We start from the raw sequence: 9,274 nt of genomic DNA on the forward strand, positions 1-9,274 counted from the left end.
GTGACTGATCAAGAAGCCATAATTGATATCTATGAACTGCTTCCCCCATTCATTCCGTATTTTCCCTGCCCTCGGCCAGAATCTCAGATAGTCAAGGTTCTTTACCTGGTAAAGTGACCCAAACTTCCATTTCCGGCTCAAGGTCTGAGCCCTCAATTGGCCTGCCTTTTTTTCCGCTGCTACGTTTTTCCATTGACCTTTACTATTAGGCATGGAAGTACTAAGTGGGCCCAGAGAATCCCCTGGGTTCTCCGAAATAGTTCTTGCTGCTCCCAGTGGGCAGCAGCAACCCAAATTCCCCCAGGTTATCAGGATCAACCACACCAGCCAGCTGAGTAATCCCTGGACCTCTTGGTTCAGTGGTACATGGAGTCCCGAATGACCAGGTAACAGTCTCATCTTCCAAGTCAATGGAACCATTGTGTTCCCTGGTGGAAACATTCTCCGTTTGGGAACGAAGTCCTTCAAACCAACAGAGCCCGAAGTTGCTGAGAGAAACAAAAATTCTGTGAGGGGGTTATTAGGTGTAACAATGAAAGAACCACCCACTTCCACCCCTAACTTTTGAACCACATACTCTGCTGTAGTAGGGGAGACGACACCATATAATGGTCTCTGATTCAAAGCGTAGGTTGCGTCTTGCGAGACAGAACTCCATTCCTCCGGTGTTGTCTCCCAACCGTTGCTGTGGTCTTCAGTAAGCCCTTCCATGTTTCAAACAGGTATCCGCTTCCAGGTGATGGGGGATATGGTAAGACCACCTCATTCCAGATGGTAGGGTATGTGGTAAGACCACTGAATTCCACTTCAATCCCATTACCGCACCTTCCTTTGCTATGCAGTAAGTTCCTCGATTAGACACAATGCTATAGGGAGTGCTACAACTATGGGTAAAGCATTCTGGGAATTCACCAATGTTTTTCATTCAATTTTCATTGCTTCCACCAATTCAGATGTCTGGCTGGTTCCCCCAGGGAATGGTACATATCAGGGACTCAGTGTTGGTCTCTGCTGTTGACATATTGGCATTCAGCAATAGCGCTAACCAGATTAGCCTTGGTAGAGAGAAATCTCTGTTTTTGAGCTCATTCATAGCCTCCATGTCTGTCAACATGGCCACTTTGTTCAAGAGACCATTGAGTAAGCACCAGGGTGAGCAAGGACAGAGGCCCTTGGTGGACACACACAGTCTGAGCCCATTCTCAGCATTCCATTGGAACATCTCTTCCCCAGGCTTCCTTGCCACCAGTGTTAGAACCCTGTGCTTTCTGGTCTCTGACCATCCAGCCAAACCATTAGTAACTGCCCTTGAATCAGGGTAGATCTATACCTCTGGCCATCGCTCACTGCCGACAGTGAACAACCAAATGTACTGGCCACCAAGACTAGTCTTTTTCCTTCAATGAGAGAATTTTCCTTTACCATTGTCCTTTGGTGTCACTCCTGAGTGGGGCTGTAATGGTATAGCTCTTCCCTTTTGAAGATTTTTTTTTTTTTAAATAATCTCTACACCTAATGTGGGGCTCAAACTCATGACCCCAAGAGCAAAAGTCTCATGCTTTTCCAACTGAGCCAGCCAGGCACCCCTATAGCTCTTTGCTTTGGGGCACTACCAGCACATATAAACCAGGCTGAAGTTTGTTTTTAATTCAGTCAACTGGTCAAGCATTGAGGAAGAGAAGCAATACAGCAGGAGCAGTGTGAAAGGATCTTGAGCCTCCTGCTCATACAACTTACCTTCTGGAGGAAAAAAAAAAAAAAGCTTGTTTTTTTATATATAGTTTCCATTAATGGTAATCTGATATTGTGTATACTCAATCTTATGGCTAAGTGGATTAAACAACACTTGGTTCGGGGCGCCTGGGTGGCGCAGTCGGTTAAGCGTCCGACTTCATCCAGGTCACGATCTCGCGGTCCGTGAGTTCGAGCCCCGCGTCAGGCTCTGGGCTGATGGCTCGGAGCCTGGAGCCTGTTTCCGATTCTGTGTCTCCCTCTCTCTCTGCCCCTCCCCCGTTCATGCTCTGTCTCTCTCTGTCCCAAAAATAAATAAAAAATGTTGAAAAAAAAAAATTTAAACAACACTTGGTTCAGGGTGACTGGGTGGCTCAGTCAGTTAAGCGTCCAACTTCGGCTGGGGTCATGATCTCGCAGTTTGGGAGTTCGAGTCCTGCTGTCAGCACAGAGCCTGCTTCGGATCCTCTGTCCCCCTTTCTCTCTGCCCCTACCCTGCTTGCGCACACTCTCTTTCTCTCTCAAAAATAAACGTTAAAAAAATTGTTTTTATTATTACGTTTCTTTATTTTTGATAGGCAGAGACAGAGCATGAGTGGGAGAGGGGCAGAGAGAGAGGGAGACACAGAATCCGAAGCAGGCTCCAGGCCCAGAGCCCGACGCGGGGCTCGAACCCACAAGCTGTGAGATCATGACCTGAGCCAAAGTCGGACGCTTAACCGACTGAGCCACCCAGGCGCCCCAAAATAAACATTTTTAAAAATTAAAAGAAACCACACATCTTTGGTCTTTGTCCTGTTTCTTGAACTTCCTGATGACAGCAATAAAGGTATCATTTGTTATGTTAATGAGGCAAAGTTAGGGAAGCTCTACTTAACCTAAAGATGATGCTGGGTTGGGAGAAGCAGCCAAGTGATTAGAGGTTTGGAACTTTCAGTCCGGTCCCCCTGACCTCCAGAGAGGGGACAGGGGCTTCAAGGTTGAATCGATCACCAGTGGCCAATGAGTTAATCAGTCATGTCTATGGAATGAAACCTCCATAAAAGCTTAAAAGGAGGGGCGCCTGGGTGGCTCAGTGGGTTGAGCGTGACGACTTCAGCTCAGGTCGTGATCTCACAGTTGGTGAGTTGAGTCCTGCATTGGGCTCACTGGTGTCAGCGAAGAACCCGCTTCAGATCCTCTGTCCCCCTCTCTGTCCCTCCCCAGCTTGCACTGTCTCAAAAATAAACTAACATTAAAAACAAAACAAAACAAAAAACTACAAGGAGAGCTTCTGGGTTGGGAAACCCTCGGAAGTGTGGGGACAGTGGTGCACTTGGCAAGGGCACGGAAGCTCCTTGTCCCTTCCCCATACATTGCCCCATGTATCTGTTCTACCTGGCTGTTCTAGCATGATGTTTTTTTAGAATGAACCAGTAATCTAGTAAGTAAAATGTTTCTGAATTCTGTGAGCTGCTCTAGCAAATTAATCAAATCCAAGGAGGAGGTTATTGAAACCTATGACCTATATAGCAGGTGGGTCAGAAGCCCAGGTAAAAACCTTGGACTCCCAACGGGCATCCGAAGGGGGCAAGGAGCAGTTTTGTAGGACCAAGCCCGTAAACTGTGGGTCTGACATTATCTCCGGGTAGACAGTGTTAGAATTGAGTTGAATTGTAGGATGCCCAGCTAGTGTCAGAGAATTGCATGGTGGTGTGGGAAAATCATACACACACAAAAACAAACTCTCTGGAATTGGGAACAGAACCCGTACAAGAGATGTACTGAATGTCAGATTACTAGATTGGTGTTAGAATGAAAGGAATTATGGCCCAAATCAGAAAAGCCTTCCATAACAGCTTCTTTCCTTAGAAAGTGCTTTGGAGTCATCTAGAAGGTTTTATTTATTTTAAAGATTTTAGTTTTTTTTTTTAATTTTTTTTTCAACGTTTTTAATTTATTTTTGGGACAGAGAGAGACAGAGCATGAACGGGGGAGGGGCAGAGAGAGAGGGAGACACAGAATCGGAAACAGGCTCCAGGCTCCGAGCCATCAGCCCAGAGCCCGACGTGGGGCTCGAACTCACGGACCGCGAGATCGTGACTTGGCTGAAGTCGGACGCTCAACCGACTGCGCCACCCAGGCGCCCCAAAAGATTTTAGTTTTTAAAAATGCTTATTCTTGAGAAAGAGAGAGAGAGCATGCCCCAGGAGGGGAGGGGCAGAGAGAGAGAATCTCAAGGAGGCTCTGTGCTGCCAGCGCAGAGCCCGACCCAGGGCTTGAACTTACTAACCGTGAGATCATGATCTGAGCCAAAATCAAGAGTTGGACGCTTAACCAAGTGAACCACCCAGGTGCCCCTAAAGATTTTATTTTTATTTATTTTTTAATTTATTTGTTCATTTTTAAATTTACATCTAAGTTAGTTAGCATATAGTGCAACAGTGATTTCAGGAGTAGATTCCTTAATGCCCCTTACCCATTTAGCCCATCCCCCCCAACCCCTCCAGCAACGCTTTGTTCTCTATATTTAAGAGTCTCTTATGTTTTGTCCCCCTCTCTGTTTTTATTTTTTAATTTTTTTTAACATTTATTCATTTTTGAGAGACAGAGAGAGACAGAGTGCAAGTTGGGGAGGGGCAGAGAGAGAGGGACACAGAATCTGTTGCAGGCTCCAGGCTCTGAGCCATCAGCACAGAGCTCGACTCGGGGCTCAAACTCACGAACCTCGAGATCATGATCTGAGCCAAAGTTGGACGCTTAACTGACTGAGATACTCAGGTGCCCCTGTCCCCCTCCCTGTTTTTATATTATTTTTGTTTCCCTTCCCTTCTGGTCAGCTGTTTTGTCTCTTAAAGTCCTCATGTGAGTGAAGTCATATGGTATTTGTCTTTCTCCAACTGACTAATTTCACTTAGCATAATACCCTTTAGTTCCATCCACGTAGTTGTAAATGGCAAAATTTCATTCTTTTTTTTTTTTTTTTAATTTTTATTTATTTATTTATTTATTTATTTATTTTTTTGGGACAGAGAGAGACAGAGCATGAACGGGGGAGGGGCAGAGAGAGAGGGAGACACAGAATCGGAAACAGGCTCCAGGCTCTGAGCCATCAGCCCAGAGCCCGACGCGGGGCTCGAACTCACGGACCGCGAGATCGTGACCTGGCTGAAGTCGGACGCTTAACCGACTGCGCCACCCAGGCGCCCCAAAATTTCATTCTTTTTGATTGCCGAGTAATACTCCATTGTGTGTGTGTGTGTATATACGTGTGTATATATATATGTGTGTGTGTGTGTGTGTATACGTACATATATATATACATATATACTGTCCCCACGTATATATATACCATATCTTCTTTATGCATTCATCCATCGGTGGATATTTGGGCTCCTTCCCTACTCTGGCTGTTGTCGATAGCGCTGCTATAAACATTGCGGTGCATGTGCCCCTTCGAAACAGCACACCTGTATCCCTTGGATAAATACCGAGTAGTGCAATAGAAGTTACACCAGTATAAGATTAACAAGTTTGGGGATCTAATGTACAGCATAGTGATACTAGCTAATAATACTGTATCATAGACTTGAATGTTGCTAAGAGAGTAGATCTTAAATGTTCTCACCACAAAACGGAAATGGTAACTATGTGATCAAATGACGGTGGTAGCTAATACTATGGTGTTCATTTTGCAATTTAGAAATGTGTCAAATCAGCAGGTTGTATCCTCTAAACTTACACAATGTAATGTGCCAGTTGTATCTCAAAAAAATCTGGAAAAAAGAAGTTCTATCAAAATCTATGTTATATATTCCTTCCCCGAAGACAGTTTCCATGAATTGAAATGAATGGAACGTGCAATGCTTGCAAAGTCCTTGTGAGAAATTACAGCTAAAAAGCAGTGTCTTGTCCATTGGGCCAGAGGCTCCACCAAGACAGTGGAGTTCTCACTGGATCTCCTCACTCCTGGTTATTCACACTCAGGAAATAAAAGCGATCAGAACAGCTCCTTAGGAAGCAGTTATCCAGTGTGAGTGAAGCCAAATGGCCGTGCTTCCCCCACAAGAGTAGGGAGTCTGGGAATGAGCAAGTGTGTGTGTGTGTGTGTGTGTGCGCGCGTGCGCGCACGCGTGCGCAGTGAGAGAGAGAGAAAGAGCAATCTCATAAGTAAAGGGTTGATTGTAGTGTGTGAATGTTGTTTAGTATTGCTTTAGGGTAAAATAACGATTCAGCAGAAGCTGATACACTTACACCTCTTTGCTTATTCTGAAAGAACCACAAGTTAGGAATGGCCTGGAGAAGGAACTCACCCCTGCTTTTGGCAAGACCCTAAAACAGGCATCAAACCAGACCTGGTTTAAATTCCTGCTGTAGCTCTCTGTGATCTAGGACAAATTACCTGACTTCAGAACCTGGAGCTTGGTTAAGTTAGCACCTAACCTATGGTGAATTTCAAAGAAGAAATTGAGCGTTGGTGGCATAGTGGTTAGCATAGCTGTCTTCCAAAGAAGAAATTGAGAATGTGGGTAAACCACGTCACTAGGCACTCTGCGTGGAGTCGAAGCCTTATCCGTGCTAGTGCTTCACCATCTCTACCTCCCTCCCTTTTCTTCCTCTTTTCAGTTGAAGGAAGTGGGGGAACTCTCCGGCAGGACACCTAACTCCCTGTCCACTGGTCTGGATCTCCATCTGTCACTGGCTGCTTCACGATACAGACGCCATCACAATACAGACACCATCCTTTTGTCCTGAAGATGCTTTCCTTTCTAGGCATTAAGTATGGCTCTGGCTGAGCCCCCATTATTTACCTTGGGGTCCCTCTCTGAGCGGCCAGCCCATTGTAAAGACTCACAGCCTGGCCGTAATGTTTGGGGGTCTCTTTTATTTTTATTTTATTTTATTTTATTTATTTTAATTTTTTTTAACGTTTATTTATTTTTGAGACAGAGAGAGACAGAGCATGAACAGGGGAGGGTCACAGAGAGAGGGAGACACAGAATCTGAAACAGGCTCCAGGCTCTGAGCTGTCAGCTCAGAGCCCGACGCGGGGCTCGAACCCACGGACCGTGAGATCGTGACCTGAGCCGAAGTCGGACGCTTAACCGACCGAGCCACCCAGGCGCCCCTGGGGGTCTCTTTTAGAGAGAAAAGGGGTGGAGGCAGGAGAAAGGCAGATTCCCAAATCCTCAGGCTGGTGCTGGGCCTGGCTTTCCAAAGGCTCAGGGCAGTAGTTCCCAACCCCCTCGGTCCGGTGCCCCTTTCGCTCTCCTGAACGATATTCATATGCAATATAAACTATATACCTAATTTCAAAAAGTAAGTTTAATGCTCTGATATTATAAAGGTGAAACAAAAGATTAATTTATAATAAAATAGAAAATATTTTAATATGTAATAGCAGGCATGGCTCCACATCTAATCTAATAGTCAGAGCCTTGGACTTAATATAGAATCACTGTGAACACAACAGCAAAATGAGCCAATGGATAGGCGTGTTTTAGAGGACATGGATTTCTGGAAAGGGGAGCAGCTCTTGGTAAAGCCCTGAACAGAACAAACGATAAGTTCCTTCCATCTACACATCAGTTGCATTTCTGGCAAATTCGGTGTTTAAAATGATTTACAAAAAAAACCCCAGTTTGTGTTCTTTTGTGAAATTAAGTGGAGTTCTGGGCTCCCGCAGACAAGAACGGGTTTTTCACCTATGTTGGTATCCAGTGGGGCTTTTCTTTTTTTTTTTTTTTTTTTTTTTTTTTTAATTTTTTTTTCAACGTTTTTTATTTTTATTTTTGGGACAGAGAGAGACAGAGCATGAACGGGGGAGGGGCAGAGAGAGAGGGAGACACAGAATCGGAAACAGGCTCCAGGCTCCGAGCCATCAGCCCAGAGCCCGACGCGGGGCTCGAACTCACGGACCGCGAGATCGTGACCTGGCTGAAGTCGGACGCTTAACCGACTGCGCCACCCAGGCGCCCCTCAGTGGGGCTTTTCCAAGGCGTGTGGGCTGTGGGACATTTTGTGCAGTCCTGTCCCGGTCACTGCAGTATCTGCTGCATCTTTGGCCCCGAGACCCTGAACAATACCGGGAAAAAATAAATAATACCTCCTCCTTGCCCACCCCACCCCCCAACATCTTAAAATAACCACAAATTACCCTCAAGGATTTCCAAAACATCCTCTAGAGGGCAGTACGTCCCCCTGTTGAGAAGTGGCTTAGCCGACAAAACGTGACCCGGAGCCCTCCCAGGAACTGGGGAAGAGTTTGGTTTCCTTTCACGAGGCCCACATCTATTCACCCTTGTACCTGGGCCTGTTGACCCTCCCTCCTCTCTAGGCCCACATATCGGCCCTCCCTCCCCAGTTCTCTACCCGTTTCGCCTCGGGCGGCCTACACATTTCCTGGAACACGAGGGGAGGCAGCTGGAGGAGACCAGGCGCTGATAGAATTCTGGAAGGAGTCTAGCAGAGCAGTCGGGGAAAGCTAGGTCTGGTCCTTTCCTGGAAGGATGGGGCCCAGACGGGACCCAGATCTTCCCGCGTGGCCACAAGGGCCCAAGCAGGCACGCCCGAGCACAGCTAAGTTTGCCCTCAAGCCTGGCTGGACAACATCCCCGCCTTCCAAGCCGTCCGCCTTCGCTCATCCAGTCCCTTGTTAAGGTGGTACAAGGAGCACAGATTCCGGAACTAGAGTCCTGAGTTCCAGTCCTGGCTCAACCATTCCCTTTGCTTTGGGAAGGTTATTCAGTCTCTCTGCGCCTCCGTTTCTTCATGTGTGAAATGAGGATAACGATAGTTATCCCTGCCGTAGGGTTCCAAGAATCAGATGAGTTGATATACGTAAAAGTGCTGGGGGGCCTGGGGGGCTCAGTTAAGCAGGCGACTCTTTTTTTTTCCTTCTAATGTTTATTTATTTTTGAGAGAGAGAGAGACCGGACACGAGCGGAGGAGGGGCAGAGAGGGAGGGAGACACAGAATCCGAAGCGGGCTCCGGGCTCCGAGCGGTCAGCACGGAGCCGGACTCGGGGCTCGAACTCACGCACTGAGAGACCATGACCTGAGCTGACGTCAGCCGCCCAACCGGCTGAGCCCCCCCGGGGCACCTCAAGTGTCTGACTCTTGATTTCGGCTCAGGTCATGATCTACGGTGAGACTGAGCCCTGTGTCGGGCTCTGTGCTCACAGCATGGAGCCCGCTTGGGATTCTCGCTCTCCCTCCCTGCCCCTCCCCCATGCATGCTCACTCACTCTCTCTATTATATATGTATATACACTTATATATTTATATTATATATATATGTAAAAGTGCTTTGAACAGTGTCTGCACATACTCTTTTGCAAATCTTAGATATCATTATCGTCACCACCATTCATGCCCGTCAGGGAGCATCAGGCCGGCAAGCTCCCCCAACGTGGGGGCCGAGCATCCCTAAGGCCCCCAACTATGAAGAGGCCGAAGCTGACGGAGTTCATTTTCTGCACAGGAGAGAACGCTCGCCGCTAACGTGGCGGACGCGGCGCCCCGTGGGCGGCTCGTGGGCGGCTCGCGAAGATCTAGGTGGCTG

Source organism: Neofelis nebulosa, chromosome 15 (assembly GCF_028018385.1).
Source record: "Neofelis nebulosa isolate mNeoNeb1 chromosome 15, mNeoNeb1.pri, whole genome shotgun sequence".
NCBI classification, from domain to species: Eukaryota; Metazoa; Chordata; class Mammalia; order Carnivora; family Felidae; genus Neofelis; species Neofelis nebulosa.